General features: G+C 42.9%; 1 long non-coding RNA gene across 1 annotated transcript in view; it reads left to right on the top strand.

Moving 5' to 3' along the window:
• LOC133382267 (uncharacterized) overlaps window positions 1–19,877 on the top strand; it is a 90,861-nt gene that overhangs the window by 586 nt on the left and 70,398 nt on the right. The gene's annotated exons all lie outside the window — the stretch shown is intronic.

Below are 19,877 nucleotides of genomic sequence, written 5' to 3'. Positions count from 1 at the left end.
ACAGATTCTATTACTTAAAAAACTCAGATCCTTTTGGGGTTGCCAAGCTCAGGGCCTGAGAATGATTCTGTATCTTTAAGAGAAGAGAAAATTCAGCCAAGTGCAAGTTTTCTTGCAACAAAAACCACAAGGTGAAATTCTCCCTTCCCCCTGCACAACTTCTAAAAATACAGAAGACCTCTTGGTTGCCAGGCCCAGCCTCCAAGAGGTCTTCTGTATCTTTAAAAGTTGTGCAGGGGGAAGGGGGAATTTCACCTTGTGGTTTTTCCCATTACAATGTTGCAAGAAAACTTGCTCTTGGCTGAATTTTCTCTTCTCTTAAAGATACAAAATCATTCTCAGGCCCTGAGCCTGGCAACCCTAGATCCTTTAGAAAGGTATTCATTATTTAGCTCAGCTTATTGTGAAGATATGCCCATGTTCTATTTCTTGTCACTTGATCCAATTGTTAGTTCATGAAAGGTTATTTTTAGTGCCATAATTTTATAAGCCTTTGGTGACAGATTTATCAGTGGCTTTCTAAAATTGTTAGTGATGGACATTTAGGATTGCATCCAGAGAGGCCATGGCCAAGTGCAATGTCCTAGATACACATTTTCTACTATTGTGCTTGTGGGCTGAAGTCAGGGTCGGCTCTAAAGGGCAGCCTAGTGGGGCCCTGGCCAAAGGCCCCTGGGGCTACAGGGCCCCCTAAAGGGCACCTCCACTCCCCTTCCGCAATTCACGGCAGGATCACTGCCATGGATAGCATGGCAAGAGCTCCAGAGCATGCACATCCCTGCCATGAGCCAAGATGGCGGCAGAGGCTTCAGCCCCTTAGGGAAACCTTGGCCGCTCTCTTGGTTAAGTGTAGCACTGCATGTGTAACCGCACAACAGCCATGAACGGTAGGTTGAGCAAGGGAATGGCGGGGGTTCCAGAGCTCTCACCATGAGATCCGTGGCAGTGACCCTGCCACGAATCACAGAAGAGGAGCACCAGGGCCTGGGGCAGGCTTGTGCCCAAGGGCTCTGGCATGTCTGGGGTGGCCCTGGCTGAAGTGCTACTGGAAGTCAAAAACAGATGATTAAGGCAGCAGGAATATAGTTAAGCACACTGTGTGTCAGCAAGTGTCCACGGAAGCTTTTGACATTTAGCTGATGCTACAGGAAAAGTGGGCCAGTCTCTCAGCCTAACCTATCTTACAGGGTCGTTATGATTGGGAGGATAAAATGAAGAAGTCCATGTTTGCTGCCCTGAGTAATTTGGAGGAAAGGTGGGATATAAATATGAACAATATTAATAATAGGAACATTACAAGAACACAGAAGTGCACTAAGTTTCATCTGGAAAATGTTGATGGGTATAATGCAAGGAAAAAACTGGGGTGAGTAGATAAATATCTCATATAGACAATGCAATTTTTGCTTTTTGAATTTCTTATCTTATACTGACTCAGTATGGAAAAGGTAAAATTACTGCTGCACAGAAATTAGTCAGCCGATTATGGGGAAAGTGTGAAATGGCAATGGCTACCAGTTATCTATGGTTTCATGAGGAGGGTTGAATAAAGTTCTGTTTAATTAAGATCATAGATGCTTTCATTAATATTCAGGAGAGAAAGGATATGGCTGTGCTTTCTTACTCTCAAGAATTGAGATCAACATATTTATTAAGTGTTTAGCTGATAGAGAAGGTAATTCCTGACAGGTTAAAAAGTAAAGTAATAAACTCTTTGTATACAGCTGAGAAAGACAAACTCCACCTAAACATTAATTGTAGGTTATACTGCCTTAACTAATCAGTAGCAAAGCACAACTGTTTTATTTTGCTATACCCTTTATTATTGTACCAAAATAAGGAGCTCTTGAAAAGAGCCAAGCAGCTGCATTATCCCTAAAATGAACAGTCTACTCTGGTCTGCATTGCATGGATGAATTTTCTTGCACAGAATTGCATAGAGCCATGGGGTTCTATAGGAGACATTAAAGCTCTGTATCCTCATGTAAAAATGAGCTGGCAGGCAAAGCACATTCTCCTGGAGAAGAGGAAGCTAGGGACACTGGAGCCACTCTGCACCTATACAGACATTTCCTCCATCATCTTATATTTATCATACATTTATTTTGTAGTAAAGGTTAGTTTCATAGGGTTGTATCCAACTAAATTGTCCTGTTAGCACAAAAGCGTCTGCCCGTGCAACAGGACTTCCTCTTCTCTCCCTGCGTACCCCTCGTGCCTCCAAGGAGAACGTTGTGAAGGACGGCACCTCCTGCAGATGTGGCTTCTTATGGAGGAGGGTTTTTAATGTTGGTTGTGCCTTGTTCTGGTTCTCCTCATATCCACAGGACTGCTGGTTGTACTATCAGCCAGCTCTCGGATCTCCAGGTGCTGTTTTTAAATGCCAGGTCGGTTGCTAATAAAAACCCCCTCCTCCATAATTTGATCGTGGAGAAGGGCACCGACCTTGCGTGTATTACTGAGACCTGGGTGGGTGAGCAGGGAGGAGTTGCTCTTTCCCAGCTGTGCCCACCTGGGTATTCGGTGCAGCACTGTGGTAGATCTGAGGGCCGGGGAGGTGGGGTTGCTGTGGTCTATAGGAGTTCTTTCTCTCTCACCAAGCACCCTGTCCAGATGTCGACTGGTCTGGAATGTCTTCATATTGTGCTGGGCCAAGGAGACAGACTGGGAATACTGTTGGTGTACCGCCCACCTTGCTGCCCAACGGCTTCCCTAGCTGAGCTGAAAGAGATAGTCTCGGGGGTATTGTTGAGGTCCCCCAGACTTGTAGTACTGGGGGATTTCAACATTCACGCCGAGACTGTCTTGTTTGGGGCGGCTCAGGACTTCATGGCCTCCATGACAACCATGGGGCTGTTTCAAATTGTTACTGGCCCGACGCATGTATCAGGACATACTCTTGATTTGATCTTCGCCACTGGTCATGGAGATGGTGATCTGAGGGTGGGGTATTTTTCATCTACTCCATTGTCATGGACAGATCACCGCTTGTTGAGTTTTAGACTCACAACAGCCCTTTCCCTCTGCAGAGGTGGGGGGCCTATTAAGTTGGTCCGCTCCCGGATGCTTATGGATCCAGTAGTTTTCCAGAGGGCTCTGGGGGTTTTTCCAGCTGATAGTACTGGCGTGCCTGTCGAGGCCCTGGTCGACCTGTGGAATACGGAGATGACCCGGGCCATTGACATGATCGCTCCCGCGCACCCCCTTCGGTGCAGAGCTCATACAGCACCGTGGTATACCCCGGAGCTGAGAGTGATGAAGCAAGAGAGAAGGAGGCTAGAGTGCAGGTGGAGGCGAACTCCTGACAGATGTAGTCATTCTTTGGTAAGTGCTTCCACTAAGTTATATGTAAAAGCAGTCAGGGCGGCGAAAAAGTCTTATTTCGCTGCCACTATTAGATCATCTCTTTGCCGCCCAGCGGAACTATTTAAGGTGGTACGAGGGCTGTTACATTCTGGCCCTCCTGATACTAAGGAAATATCGGAAGCCCGCTGTAACGAATTTGCGGAGCACTTCCAAGATAAGATTGACTGCATCCGTCGGGACTTGGACTCTGACATTATGACAGTTGAATCCATTGAAGTGTCCAGAGCGCGGTCTTGTCCTTTATTATTGGATGAGTTTCAGTTGGTGCAGCTTGAGGAAGTGGACAAGGTACTTGGAATGGTGCAGGAGACCACGTCTGCTCTGGACCCTTGCCCATCTTGGCTGGTGAAGGCTGGCAGGGCTGTAGCCACCGGCTGGGCCAAAGAGGTGATAAATGCCTCCTTGAGAGAGGGAGTAGTCCCTGGTAGTCTTAAGGAGGCAGTAGTGAGACCTCTTTTAAAGAAACCTTCTTTGGACCCAGATATTTTGAACAACTATAGACCGGTGGCGAATGTCCCTTTTTTGGGCAAGGTTTTGGAGCAGGTTGTCGCCACCCAACTCCAGGCGCTTTTGGATTATCTGGATCCATTTCAATCCGGTTTTAGGTCCGGTTTTGGCACCGAAACAGCCTTGGTTGCCCTGTATGATGACCTCTGTCGGGAGAGGGACAGGGGGAGTGTGACCCTGTTGATTCTCCTTGATCTCTCAGCGGCGTTTGATACCATCAACCATGGTATCCTTCTGGGGAGGCTCGCGGAGTTGGGAGTTGGGGGCACTGCTTGGCAGTGGCTCTGCTCCTACTTAGCGGATCGACGCCAGAAGGTAGTGCTTGGGGAACATTGCTCGATACCCTGGACTCTCCATTGTGGAGTCCCTCAGGGGTCGGTCTTGTCCCCCATGCTTTTTAACATCTACATGCAGCCTCTGGGTGCGGTCATCAGGAGTTTTGGAGTGCGTTGCCATCAGTACGCTGATGACACGCAGCTCTACTTCTCCTTTTCACCTTCTTCAGGTGAGGCTGTTGATGTGCTAAACCATTTCCTGACCGCGATAATGGACTGGATGAGAGCTAATAAACTGAAACTCAATCCAGACAAGACCAAGATACTGTTGGTGAACTCTTTTTCTGCCCAGATGGTGGATGTTCAACCTGTTCTAGATGGGGTTACACTCCCCTTGAAGGAACAGGTTTGTAGTTTGAGGGTCCTTTTTGACCCTTCCTTGTCGCTTGAGGCTCAAGTGGCCTCGGTGGCACGGAATGCATTTTACCATCTTCACTTAGTCGCCCAACTACGCCCCTATCTGGACAGTGACGATCTTGCCTCGGTTGTTCATGCTCTGGTAACCTCTAGATTGGATTACTGTAATGCGCTCTACGTAGGGCTGCCCTTGAAGACAGTTCGGAAACTTCAGCTAGTGCAAAACGCGGCAGCCAGGCTGCTGACGAGGACCAATCGGTCCGCACATATAACACCTGTCCTGGCCCGTTTGCACTGGCTACCTGTTTGTTTCTGAGCCAGATTCAAGGTGTTGGTTTTGACCTATAAAACCTTACACGGTGTGGGACCGCAGTACCTTGTCAACGCCTCTCCTGCTATGAACCTACCTGTCCACTTCGTTCAGTATCTAAGGCCCTCCTCTGGGTACCAACTCATCGAGATGCCCGGAGGATTACTACTAGATCTAGGGCCTTTTCTGTGGTGGCCCCCGAATTGTGGAACAGCTTACCAGAGGAGATACGCCTGGCACCTTCAGTATTTTCTTTTAGGCGCCAGGTTAAGACATGGCTATACTCCCAGGCATTTTAATGTTTAATGTTAATATTTAATGTTTAATGTTTATGTGAATGTTTTAAATTCTCCTGTTATTTGGAATGGATTCTACTGTAACATTGTATTTTAACTCTGTTTTTTGTACACCGCCCAGAGAGCTACTAGCTATGGGCGGTTTAAAAATGAAATAAATAAATAAATAAAAATCTGGATTGAAAAATTGGGGAAAACCCATAACAGATTTGAAGGCACAGGGGCACACAGGGTGAAGAAAAGGAGAGGAAGGCCCACTGCACACTATTGAGCAGGTAGAAGTCTTTGCACCAATGGGATGACCTCGATACAACCCTTAGTCCTTAGCTAGCAATATAAGTTATGTATTAAGTATTAAGAATATATTGAGTATTAAGAATATATGACCTTGGAGACCAGGATTCGAATCCCCACACAGCCATGAAGCTCACTGGGTGATCTTGGGCCAGTCACTGCCTCTCAGCCTCAGAGGGAGGCAATGGTAAACCCCCTCTGAATTCTGCTTACCATGAAAACCCTATTCATAGGGTCGCCATAAGTCAGAATTGACTTGAAGGCAGTATATTTACATTTTCAAGAATAAGATTAAGAATATATTAGATCTGAAGTACAAGTTTCACTTTGGGGATTAGCTACCAACGAATCCTGTTCTCTTCCTTTGCTGATCTGAAGTGGGGTAGAATGATACTCACAATTGATCTAAGGGTCACTTCATATATTCATAGCAGCAGTGTGGCTGCAGCACACATGTTTACACTTGACAGAGGTCTCACCCTGGGGCAGAACACAGGCGATGATAAAGAACTGCAAAAGATCCATAGGATGCTTGAGGGCTTTCTTTCACAGCCTCCACTTCTGCTGCCTTATTCTGAGTCACATCATTGGCTTGCTCAGTATTATCTGCACTACCTGGAGATGCTAGGAATTGTGCCCAGAACCTTCTACATACCAAGCAGATATTTTGTCACTGAGCTATGGCCCTTTCTCTAACTTATGCCAGTGAGTTTCCTTGTCATGTCGGTGGGCTTGAAGAAGCAATGGGACATGCGGTGTGCCACAACTTTTGAAGCCTTTCTTTCATGCTGCTATTTTGCCAGCATGTTTGGGGGCATTTAGGATTGGGGAATTGGTCCAAACTGGATTCCTTGTGCTGAGTTGCTGAGTTCTAGAACATTTGCCTTGAGTGGGTATTAATTGGTGGTAGTAGTAGTAATTAGGCACCCTAAGGTACCAGGGTGGTTGCAACAATTTAAAACACAACATTAAAACAAATTACAATCACACCATAGCATTGAGCTCTGTAGCATCAATGAGCTCTTTAGCATCTATATTTGGCTATGCTAGGTGAAAGCCTGTGATAGCTTCCTCTGTACAGAAAAGGTTTTCCTGTTTAAGGCACCTGAAGCGCATTTACAGGTTAGGAGTGGAAAGCTGGGTTTTTAATGTTGTCATCAGAATGGGCAGCTGTTGACAGGAACCCATTTAGGGCAATTATGAAGTTGGCACTAGAGCATTTGGGCCAAGAGTAGTTAAGCTGGGGGAGTGAAGCAGCAACAATAGCCTCCCAGCAGCAGAGCCACTGGCACTTACCAGGAGAAGCGAGGTGGCGGTTAGGTTTGCGCTGTGCAGCCAGATTGGTTCCACTGGTAAGCAACCGGCACACTGCTGCCAGCAGCATATTGCTGTGACTTCATCCCACTGGGCAAGGTGCTCTTGATCTAGGCCTTGAGGTCCATTTTGGCACGCATTTAGAATAGAGGTGGCATCTACTGCTGCACAGCTGGGCTATTCTGGTGACCACATTAAGGTGGTAGGGTCTCCTTGCCCCATCCCATGCTGATACGTGACAGTGCCACCACTGTGGTGAGACTGGATCTGCAGAACCATCCTGCCCCACCAGCCACTCCTGCTAACTCTCTCTTTGGGCAGGGACTGGCTTACCTAAAGGAATACCCAGGGTAGTTGCCTGAAGGCTTCTCTAGGAGTCAGCGTCTGCAGTTGTTTACCTCTACAGATCTTGATGAAAGTTTAAATAAATATGGTGCTATTTTAACCTATCTATTTGTGTCTCATCTCTTTATTTCTGGTTTCAGGGACAAGTCAGTTCATGAAAACAACTATTCACACATCACATCTTTGTGATAATTTGAATCTTCTGTTTATTTCTTTGTCACAGCTATTAACAGAGCAGCTAGGTGATTCAGAATACAGACAGAAAGATCAGTCAGTGTTGGTTTTCTTTCTAATTTTTCCAATCTTAAATTCAGTTCTCATTTCTGCAGCAATTTGTGACTTTTTTTTCAAAATAGAAATTGTGATGAAAATTCTCCAGCATTTTAGTGTGAATTTCTCCTAATAAGCACCTTTTTGTAGGCAGTTTTGACTAATGTACATGTTTTTGCAAGCCATTTCTCAACATATAATGCATTTTGCAAGTTATTTTCATTTATAAATTCATTTTATGTACACTTTCCCCTAATATATGCATTTTTGTAAACACGGTTTGTTTGGCGAACTGCATTGCAAAATTCAAATTAAGTGTAAATTTCAAAGGATAGCTGTATTTCAGTTCTCATATTGTTTCAGAAAGTGCGAATTTGATAGATTCTACTTGAAATGCAAACAATTGAAATTCTCACCCATCCCTTATTCAGAATGAGTTTTGGGTTGGTTTTAAGTTCAGCATTCTTGGATCTACTTCTGCATTAACCCAAGTGATTATATGTTTTCAGAAGGCAAATGTGAAAAAGAATAAAACATGTAGTTGAGTCAAGTTTCACTTTTAAAATGATGCAAATATTGACAGATTCCCCCTTCCCCTGCTTACTGTTTGCTCTGCTCCACCAGTGGAGTAACGTCTATAGGATGAGTGGCACTACTTTTAGAGCTTGCTCAGCATGTTCTGTAGTAGACTTCTGAACTGATCTGCCCAACCATAGCAAAGCAATATTTCTGAAAATTTCCCTCATGCTAAGGAAGCGAGAGGAGTATGCAGGAAGGCTTTGTAAAATTAATGAGGAAACACCAAACAAGCTTTTTAAAAAGGATGGTAGAGTGTGTTGTTGTGGAACATTCTGCACAAAAAAATGCACATGAGACACATGAGTACATCATGCAGAGCACTGTGCAGTAGATACTATTGCTTTGTCATAAATTTAATATAAAATGCAAGTCTGGTCTGCATATAAGCTCATGTAAAGATTCCACAGTACTGTTTCTGTACAGAGAAATCTGCTTGTTATTTCTGAAATGCAAAACACGGTTGCCTCCATACTAATTGTTCTTCCATAATTAGCTGCACATGGAATTAAAATCGAGATCCCACACAGCACTTTATAGTGATAATAAGATATGCAAATATAAGCTACATATAATTGCGTAGTGATTACAGTCTCAATCACGAATAGGGGCATGAGGGCAAGTGCACTGACTTCACTCCATTGTACCTGTTCCCTCTCACTGAGCAAGAAGGTCTGAAGTGGGTTTCTAAGTGATTTAGTCTTAACATGCTCAGAAGACTCCCTGTTATTGGGATCCCTGCATTAGCATGGTTTTTGATTGCAAGGAGACTTCCAAGGACAAAGACAGCTAGAAACCCCTTCAGCATGGGCATGTTGGAGAGATGTTGGGGAAAGGGCTAGAGATGGGGGAGAAAATTTATTCAATTTCTATTTAAAGGCGAATTTACTTGATTCACCCTTTCTGAGACAATAGGAGAACAAAAACACAGACACCCCTCAAAACAGACTTTTTTTACATCTTATAATGCAGTTCTTCAGCCAAGTAATGTGCAAAAATGCATACATTAGTGAAAAAAGAAAAATGCATTTTGTTAGGAAAAACTGCTTACAAAATGTATATATTAGGATAAATTTCCACTAAAATGCTGATGTATTTTCATGAGGGCTTTTTAAAAAAATAATTTGCAAACTGATTTGGAAATATGGTGAAGTGAAAATAAGCTTGTAAACATGAGACACTGCGAGAAACCAAAGTTGACATATTTGCCTGTCCATATGCAGGGCTGGTATACACTGCTCCATGCTGTGTGACTCACTATATCTAATGTAGAGCTATAGCATTTATCAATTCTTTTCCCTCATGGTCAATATCCTTTCATAATATTTACTCAAAAATAAACTTTCTATCCAATGTTATATTGAAATCCTACCTGTTCTATTTCTTCTTGTTGATCCTGGCTAAGGGCTTACTGATATATAGACTATTAATTGCCCCTTGAATTGGCCCATCATTTCTGTTCTGATGGGCACAAGAAAGGCTTTAATTACTGGTTTTCCAGTAATTGGAAAAAGAGCTGGTGGGAGCTCTTTTTATTTTATAACTGCCTTTTCCCACAGAAATGTAAGAACCTTATTTTCTATTATTAGAGCCAAAATTCATTTTAAAAAGTTACATAAAGAATATTGTAGAAAATACTTGCATATAGAACTGACAGGTGAAATTTCATAATATATTTTAAATATGGTACCAACTGGCTCTGTCAGTCCAAATATATAGCAGATCCAATTAAAATAATTTATAGATGGCATTTGACCCTTGTTAAATTGAAGCAAGTGTATTTAAAGATGTTGGAAATGTAATTCTGAAATTGCTGATTAGATGGATATGTGGTGCCATTGTGAAGAAATCAAATACCATTAACTAGCATTAAAGAAATTATATGAAACCAACTCCCATTAAATATATTGCAATTAACACTTGTGTATCTTTTAAAAGGTAACTGTTAAAGCTATTGAGGTTGTGGACAATTTGTTGACCTCTACAAAGATAGAACTAACATTTTAATGTAGCTCATTAGTTTAATGGGCAAACTGGACATGATGGAGAGGGGGAGTATGTTTCCTGAATCCACAGGTCTGCCCTATTCATTTATAAAGTATTAGCTGTATTTACAGCTAAAGGAAAGTGTGGGATGGATAGCTGAACTCTCCCTTCCCCTTCCTCAGCCTTAGCATCTCACATCTCATAGTAGTGGGAGACTCCCTACTGCGAGGGATCGAAACTCAAGTATGCCGAGAAGATCCGTGGACTCGCCAGGTATGCTGTCTACCAGGAGGATGGATTAGAGATGTGGCAGAAAGGTTGCCATCACTCATCAAGCCCACCAACAGGTATCCCTTTCTCCTCATCCATGTGGGAACAAATGATACTGCCAAACGGAGCTATGAAGAAATCACATCAGACTTTAAAGCTCTGGGAAGGAAACTCAAGGACTTTGGGGCCCATATAGTTTTTTCATCCATCCTTCCAGTACTTAGAAGAGGAGTAGAAAGGGAAAGAAAAATACTCCATGTGAATGAATGGCTATGAAGGTGGTGCAGACGTGAGAGATTTGGATTCTGGGACCATGGGCTATGGTTCCTGGAAGATAGACTGCTGGCAAGTGATGGGTTGCATCTCACAAGGACTTGGAAGAATGTGTTTGGCCACAGCATGGAGAAGTTCATCAGGAGGGCTTTAAACTGAATCCTAAAAGGAAGGGAGACTTAAACTTGGTGGTAACGACTGATGAAGGCTTATGCACAGTGGTGGGACCAGAGATATCAGCTTTAATAGGGACCAATAACAGTCCTCAGAAAAATGCAGTAAGGAAGCCAAGCCATAAATCACATGGTCTTCAATGTCTGTATACTAATGCGCAGAGCATGGGAAACAAGCAGGATGAACTTGAACTCTTAATACAGGAGGGCAATTACGACTCGATAGGTATAACTGAAACTTGGTGAGATGACTCCCATGACTGGAATACAGCAATTGAAGGATTACAACTTGTTCAAAAAGAACAGAAGGAATAAAAAGGGAGGTGGAGTTGCGCTATATGTTAAAAATATATATCCCTGCACAGAAATACAGGAAGATGAGCTTGGTACCTCCACCGAGAGTATCTGGATTAAAATTAATGAGGCAAGTAATAAAAGGAATGTGGTACTTGGAGTCTATTACCAACCACCCAATCAAGAAGAAGATGAGAATGTAACTTTTGAAAAGCAAATTGCCAATGCTTTGAGGAGGCATAGTGTAGTAGTAATGGGGGATTTCAATTATCCCGATACCTGTTGGGAGACAAATTCTGCCAAACATGGCCCCTCCAAGAAATTTCTGACTTGTGTTGGAGATAACTTCCTTCTACAGAAAGTGAAGGAAGCAACCAGAGGATCAGCTATCCTGGACTTGATTCTAACCAACAGAGATGATTTGGTGGATGAAGTGGCAGTTACTGGAACTCTGGGGGGAAAGTGACCACACCGTACTTGAATTCTTGATTTTAACAGAAGCGAAAGCTGAGAGTAGCCATATGCGCACCCTGGACTTCAGGGAAGCTGATTTTAATAAACTGAGAACAATTGTAAGTACAATTCCATGGCAAGCCACCCTAATGAGAAAAGGAGTCGAAGATTGGTGGGAGTTTTTAAAAAAGGAAATTCTAAAAGCACAATGGCAAGCAATTCCAACAAGGAAAAATGGGGGGAAACAAGAGAAGAAGCCAATGTGGCTTCACTAAAAGCTTAAAGAGGAGACATACAGGAAATGGAAAGAAGGCCAGTCCACAAAGGAAGAGTACAGGCAGGTATCACGGAATTGCCAGGATGGTGTCAGGAAGGCTAAAGCTGAGAATGAGCTGAGGCTAGCGAGGGATGCTAAAAGCAACAAAAAAGCTTTTTTTCGGGTATGTCCATGGTAAAAGACAGAGAAAAGAAATGGTGGCACAGCTACTCAATGAGGATGGCAAAATGAGAACAGATGACAAAGAAAAGGCAGAAGTGCTCAATTCCTACTTTGGCTCAATCTTCTCCCAAAAAAGGGTCTGTGACCCTCCCAGGAAACATGAAGTAGAAGCGGCAAGATTGGAGCTTAAGATTGATAGACAAATGGTCAAGGGATACCTAATCACTTTGAATGAATTCAAATCGGCAGGGCCCGATAAACTGCATCCTAGAGTATTGAAGGAACTGGCTGAAGAACTCTCAGAACCGCTGTCTATTATCTTTGCAAAATCATGGAGGACTGGTGAAGTGCCGGATGACTGGAGGAGAGCTAATGTTGTCCCTATCTTCCAAAAGGGCAAGAAGGAGAAACCGGGGAACTACAGACCAGTCAGCCTAACATCAATCCCTGGAAAAATTCTGGAGCAGATTATAAAGCAGTCAATCTGTAAGCACCTTGAAAGCAATGCAGTGATTACTAGGAGCCAACATGGATTTATGAAGAACAAATCCTGCCAAACTAATCTCATCTCATTTTTTGACCGGGTAACCTCCCTTGTAGACTGTGGGAATGCTATGGACATAATATACCTTGTTTTCAGCAAAGCTTTTGACGAAGTGTCCCATGATATTCTGATTAGCAAGCTAGCTAAATGTGGGCTGGATGAAACAACTATCAGATCCACAGTTGGCTCCAGAATCGTACTCAGAGTGCTTATCAATGGTTCCTTCTCAAACTGGGTGGAAGTAATGAGTGGGGTACCACAGGGCTTGGTCCTGGGCCCAGTGCTCTTTAACATTTTTATTAATGACTTGGATGAGGAGATACAAAGCATGCTTATCAAATTTGCAGATGATACAAAGTTGGGGGGCATAGCTAATACCGTGGAAGACAGAAAGAAAATTCAAAGGGACCTTGATAGGCTGGAGCATTGGGCTGCAAACAACAGAATAAAATTCAACAGGGATAAATGCAAAGTTCTACACTTAGGAAAAAGAAACCAAATGCACAGTTATAAGATGGGGGATACTTGGCTCAGCCATACAACATGTGAGAAGGATCTTGGAATTGTCATTGATCACAAGCTGAATATGAGCCAACAGTGTGATGTGGCTGCAAAAAGGGCAAATGCTATATTAGGCTGCATTAACAGAAGTATAGTTTCCAAATTGCGTGAGGTATTAGTTGCCCTCTATTCAGCACTGGTTAGGCCTCATCTTCAATACTCCGTCCAGTTCTGGTCTCCGCATTTCAAGAAGTATGCAGACAAACTGGAACGGGTTCAGAGGAGGGCAACAAAGATGATCAGGGGACTGGAAACAAAGCCCTATGAGGAGAGACTGAAAGAACTGGGCATGTTTAGCCTGGAGAAGAGAAGACTAAGGGGAGATATGATAGCACTCTTCAAGTACATGAAAGGTTGTCACATAGAGGAGGGCCGGAATCTCTCCTCGATTGTCCCAGAGTGCAGGACACGGAATAATGGGCTCAAGTTGCAGGAAGCCAGATTTTGACTGGACATCAGGTAAAACTTCCTGTTAGAGCCATATGACAATGGAATCAATTACCTAGAGAGGTAGTGGGCTCTCCAACACTGGAGGCATTCAAGAGGCAGCTGGACAGCCATCTGTCAGGAATGCTTTGATTTGGATTCTGGCATTGAGCAGGGGGTTGCACTCGATGGCCTTATAGGCCCCTTCCAACTCTACTATTCTATGAGTCTATCTCTGTCAGTTCAATCTCTTTTCTCCTGATCATTATTATTATTTAGATGTATGCCCACCCTTCACCAAAGGCCCCCGGGTGGGTCACAAACAGTTTTAAAATTAAAACAACCTAAAATCACAGCACAAAAATGTGACCCCAATGGTAGAAATGAGCTGGGCTGGGAGAAAATATAGTAAACAATGGAACACAGCATGGAAGGGCTCCACTGCCCTCACCCACACACCTCTTTTGGTGCAAAAAATAGTATCCTATCAGTGAACTTAAAGAACACCTTCTTCTGAGAGGATATCCTGCACATATTATTGATTGTAACATCCACCAACCCTCCATTCTGTCCAGAGAAAACCTCCTCTATTATAATGAGGTGTCAAAGAACAATGCATTCCATTTGTGGCAGATTTCCATCCAGTATCTCCTAACTATCACTGAGCAATCAGGGAGGGCTACCCATTGCTAGCAAACTCTGAACATCTTGCTAGAGCCATCAGCAGGCCTCCTGTTGTAGCATTTCGCCAGCCTCCTAATTTACACAGACTGTTAGTGAGAGCTGTACTGACACCACCTATCAGCAATCCTGGGTCTCATTCTTGTCATGCCAAATGCTGTATCACCTGTGTGTACCTCAGAGAGACAAGTCTACTTTCAAAAGCACTAGGACAGGCAGAAAACATTACATCAAACAGAACATCACCTGTAGGTCATGCAATATAATTTATGTCATCGAATGCAGAAGACCAGGCTGTCATATCCAGTACATAGGAAAAAACTACAACTGACCTATGCACACGCTTCAGAAACCACAAATCAGCAATCTTGACAAAGACAGTGGAGCAACCAGTTGCAAAACATTTCAATACTGAGGGCCACAATCTGTTGAACTTTTCTATAACAGCTATAGCGATTTTCAACTGATCCAGCAGCACTGACTGAGAGGAAGAACTTTTGGATATATTCTCTGGACACATTGGCACCACATGGCCTTAACCTGGAGGACAGTACAAACATTACTTACCTTCTGCAAATGAAGCCCCTCTGAGCTTTCCGTCCTCAAAGCTCTATAACTGCCACCTTGGTAACAGCATTTGTATGTTAGCAGCTGATGATGGCGGAAGCTGAAACGTTTTGTTAATACAATAAAAACCTCTGTTTGATTAATCACAATCATGTTCATATATTTTTAGGTGATTAACGGAATCCCAAGTCTTGTCGGTAATTATTGTTCTACATGAGACAGATCAGGAAAGAGGAAAAATGGAACAAGAACTAGGAAGGCCCTTCCCTTCTACCTATATCCCATGCAGTGTGCTTGTCTCCAGAAGGGGAGGATGAAATAGGAGGTGAAGAAAAAAGAGGAAGGAGCCATAGCTTGCAGCAATACAAAGGAAGGAGGAAATAGATGGGGAAAGACAATGGACAGTAGAACATCATACTTTGCTGTACCGTCACACCTCCCACCTTCAGTGCTGGGCTTTGTCTAGCAGTCTAAGCCATGGGAAAAGGTATACCATGGAAGGCAACAGCTGATGTTGCACACCAGCGACAGTATTTTTCTCATGAAGATCCCATGATTTATGAACAGACCAGGATGCCCTACCCTGTGGGCAGGGATAGGTGCAGATTGCACAGGGGTGGCGTCTGATCTGGGAGTCTAGGTCAAACTAAACGATCATACCCAAGAAGACCCAAGGAAGAAAAGTGGCTCTCAAGAGAATCAATCAGTCTGTTTTTAATCATTGTGATAGATGAAAGCCCATGAGATAGAAGAGCCACCTTTTGTATCTGACAGACACCCTGTACCTTTAACAGCTGCCCAATTAGCAGAAATTCATCAGGTTCAGCACTCTCAACAGATGGTTCTCATATCTTTTTACCCACATGGAACTGCAATACCTGTTCTGAGCCCATGGTTCTGAAGCCCACTTTGCCAGACAGTCAACTCAATCTCTCTCTCTTTTAATCAGAACTATTTTATTAAACCAGAAAACACAAAGGTATACAGAAACTTCAGAGACAACATACAGTTTCTGGGGATGGTGAACTGAGGATGGTGATGATGATGGTGAAGGTTGATAGCAGGTAATTATATTGTAGGATTGTTGAAGAGGTAGAATTCAATGGAGGAGAGGGAGCTGAGGGAGACAGCTTCTGGAAGAGGCAATTCTGGCACAGAAATAACTTCTGAGAGACAGTGATAGGTAAAAAAGGAGTGTTGTCCTCTGGACTACTAGGCCTGCTGCTAGCTTCAATGATGACTGAAATAAACTGAGGCAGGTTTTGGAGGGAAAACTAACTAACCAATTAAAAAGAGGGATGATGTCACCTGACAGGAAGTTACTGTAAGGCTAAGGGAGCATAGAGACAGACCTGTAGAGTTCCATAACTCTAACCTAATAAATTCCTTCTTTAGCATAACAGAAGGAGTCTCCCTGCGGAGGCAGCACAATACCTCTTTCATACAGGATCATTTAAAGCTTTATTTTGTGAAAAGTTTCACTTTCAGTTCCAAGATGAGAAGTGCATCTTTAGGAGATCCTCACCTACCTGTCTGAAAATGCAACTACTTTTCCTATTTCTGACAATGGTCATAAAACATAATTAATATAAAGGAGAAGAAATCCTTTTTGCCATCTTTTAAAAAATAGACATAGCTAAGTTATATCGTAGACATCAACAGTGAGAAGACAAAGAGTAGGCAATTTAGTACCAAATAAAGTTTGAGTTGACAATGTCCCTACAAACTGTTCTTGTTTCTTTCTGTAGCAGGAAACAACAAGAAACACACGTACTGTATACACAGTGCACTCTGATGTAGTAATTTCTTACTGATCAAGATAGTTTATCATAGTGGGGAAGATATTAATCCTTCAGTCAGATAAAGCATTTGTTTACCTTCAGATTAAATTTTTGGCTTTTCCAAAATGTTCATTCCTTTCTCTTATGGTTACTCTACTGGGAATAGCATTAAGTTGCCCTTTCTTTCAAATGCTACATGCTGTTTATTGCTGAACATTCTTTAAAAGACTGATTACTCCATTAAAAACCAGGACATAAAAGCTAGCAGTTGTCCTATATGAGCCACACAGCTGGAAAAAAAATCAATTTCTGCTTATGCTGGAAGGAAACCAATACCTATGCTGTGACAATAAAGCACAGATGCAAACTGCAAGGATAGCACTACTTTTTGCATTTGTTTGATTCAAACTGTGGTCGAATGGGTTGATGCAAACTCCATATGTGTGAATCTATTTCAGTAACAAGAAATAGCCAAAAAGAAGTTGAACAAGATTTTTTTAAAAGAAGCTGTAGAATCTTCACAGCAAAAACTTAAATAGGATACCATTGAGTTAGTTATTACATGATTGGTGGTTGATCACAGGGGAATGGGATTAGGGAGTGTATATATTTACCTGGCACTCTATCAAGCTCTGTCCCAAGGACTCAGGGATGGATGGCAATTCTAAATGGCCAATAAAATCAGATAAAATTAAATTAAAATCCTACTTCATTATAGCTTGGCCAGCAGATGTCACCTTGAATACAAAGATCTTAAACCATTTCTAAAACAGTCTGTAAAAACAAAATCGGTCATCATCATTGCTAATTTGTGCCACAGTTATCTACAGTCTTGTTTTATTCACTAGGTTCTCTGTAGAGGAGGGAGAACTATGTTGATGAAGTGATAAGAAAGACATCTCATAACAACTAGCAATATCCTCTATCAACGTGTTATTTTAAAGGTTTAATTAGATCACAGATGCTGTTATAAGCCAAAAATACAGCAGCTCCAAAGGTCTATTGGGTTGCCAGGTGTCTGATTTTCACCCAGAGACTCTGGATTTTTGGGGTCCTTTCCGGGTCTCTGGGTGAGTCAGCTTAAGTAATATGTGTCTTAGTGTGTTTAGAATTGCAACCTTCAGGGGCATCCATCTTTACTCCTGAGTGCTCCTAACTAACATCTCCACAACACAAGGGTCCTTTCTTCCTACAGTGGCCTTCTGGTGACTGGGCTGGCCTGAGGGCACTTAAATCCTTCTTGCCAGAATCAGAATTAAATGTTCCCTACCCAGGCTTTATCTTTTAGCTAAGATTTCTATCTTAATTTCCAATCAGAGAAATGTTTTTGTTTGAACTGTATGCTCCAAGCAACTGTCATTGATGGTTAATAATGTATCATGCTTAATGACATCACTTGGGCCCACCCCTGTGACATCACTACTGCCCATCCCCATGACATCACTACAACCTGCCCCGTAACATCACTATGACCTGCTACTGTGACATCACTAGGGTCTGCTGGTGAAATCTCAGGCTTTGGGATGCTTCTGACCTGGCAACACTATTGTGGATAACTACCCTGAAGACTGTAAGGCCCTCACACAGTATGGTAATGTGAGGAGGAATGGGTATCACTGCCTAAGATAGATACTTACTGTTGGTATACTGACTCTGCTGGAATTATCAAGCATTATTGCATTTCCCATGTCAACAAATATTAAAAGATCTCTGTAGCTTTTATCTTGGGGTAATAGGAAAGTAAAGAGAAAAAAAATCCTACATCTCCATGCCTGTTTTCAGTAACCACAACATCATGAAGAATAAACTGAGCAGTGCTCTGGGAGTCACTGTTCAAAGCCTCCTTTTATTTAGATTCGCTAAACATAACATTGTTTAGGCGAATGACTTGGATTCCCCTAAGTAACTATAATAAATAAAGTGTGTGAGTAATAACAATACTATCCACTGAAAATTACAAGGCAGTTCTTTGTGGGAATAAATGGCTGTTTTATTGCCTTAAAATAAACACTGAAGCAATTTAATACCAGAGTTTCTGCAGCATGGGATCCAAGAGAGATTTGTCGCCTTTTTTTTTTTTTACAAATTAAGAGTAAAGCAAAATTAAAATTGATTCTTGCTTTTCTAACTTAACATGGATTTAAAACCAGGACAGGAAGTTTCACTTGCAGCTATACAAATAATGTACTTTATTTTATTATTATAACTTTCCATATAAAATTGTACAGTAGTAAAAACAAGCTAATGAAAGTGAGTGCATATAGCACCACTCGTAGTGACTTAATACACGCATCATTGAATAAGCTTGTGCAAACAGGTGTTATGAAATGAAAAGAAAGTAAGCCAGGACAAATAGTGAATGCAAAGCAAGAGCCATCTGAACCAGACATTTTATTTTATTTTCGGATTGTCACTTGTACAATACTAGTTCCATGAATTAGTGCCAACTGTCAGATCCAGGGTCTGATGGAATTTCTCGTTTTGATTAACTAATTGATGGGCATATGAGGGCAATATCCAGGGCCAGCTGCAGGCATGCAGGGGCCCTTGGGCATCAGCTTGCCCTGGCCCCCCGGTGTGTGTGTGTGTGCGTGCGCATGCACATATGCACATGCATGTGGCCCCCCGCACACACCCCACGGCCCCCCTACCTGTCTAGTCTTTGCCATTGCCCTTAATGAAGATGGCAGCTGCGGTTTCCCTAAGGGGAATGAAGCCTCCGCTGCCATCTTTGTTGATGGCACACGTGCATGCTATGCGTGCACGCTATGCGTGCACATCTCTGCCATCAACTAAGATGGCGGCAGCAGCTTCAGTACCTTAGGGAAGTTGCAGCCACCATCTTCATTAAGGGCAATGCTAAAAAGCCGGCTGACAGGTAAGTGGGGGCGTGGGGGGGTGCAGATCACGGAAGGGGAGCGGAGGGCACCTCAGGGTATCTTGTAGCTCTGGGGCCCTCGGGCCAGTGCCCAACCTGGCCGCCCTTTAGAACCGGCCCTGGCAATATCAATACAAGTCATAGTACTTTAACATTGTCTTTGTGAAGGTCTGTAGGGGATCACCTTGGGTCAAAGGGCTCTTACCAGCGTAACCCCTTTAAGAAGGCCCCAATCCATTTCTGTAGAGGGCAGGACAGCATCTTAATCAGCCAAACCAAGAGATGGGTGGGGAAGGGAGCAGCTACTAAGGCAGTGTTTCTCAACTGGCGTGCCTTCAGATGTTGTTGGACCACAACTCCCATCAGCCTCAGCCAGCATTGCCAGTGGTCAGGAAAGATGGGAATTGTGGTCCAACAACATCTGGAGGCACACTGGTTGAGAAACACTGTACTAAGGCCTGGGATTTATGATATATGATAGTGCAGCTGTTTTTCATATTTTAAGAAAGGTTATGTAAAATAAATTTTTAAATGGTAGCTCTGTTTTACCCCTGTTGTCTGTAAAGGGAAATCTAAAAACA

This window comes from Rhineura floridana, chromosome 3 (genome assembly GCF_030035675.1).
Source record: "Rhineura floridana isolate rRhiFlo1 chromosome 3, rRhiFlo1.hap2, whole genome shotgun sequence".
Classification (NCBI taxonomy): Eukaryota; Metazoa; Chordata; class Lepidosauria; order Squamata; family Rhineuridae; genus Rhineura; species Rhineura floridana.
Note: the sequence above shows the minus strand (reverse complement) of the source record. Positions and strands in the feature narration are given on the sequence as shown.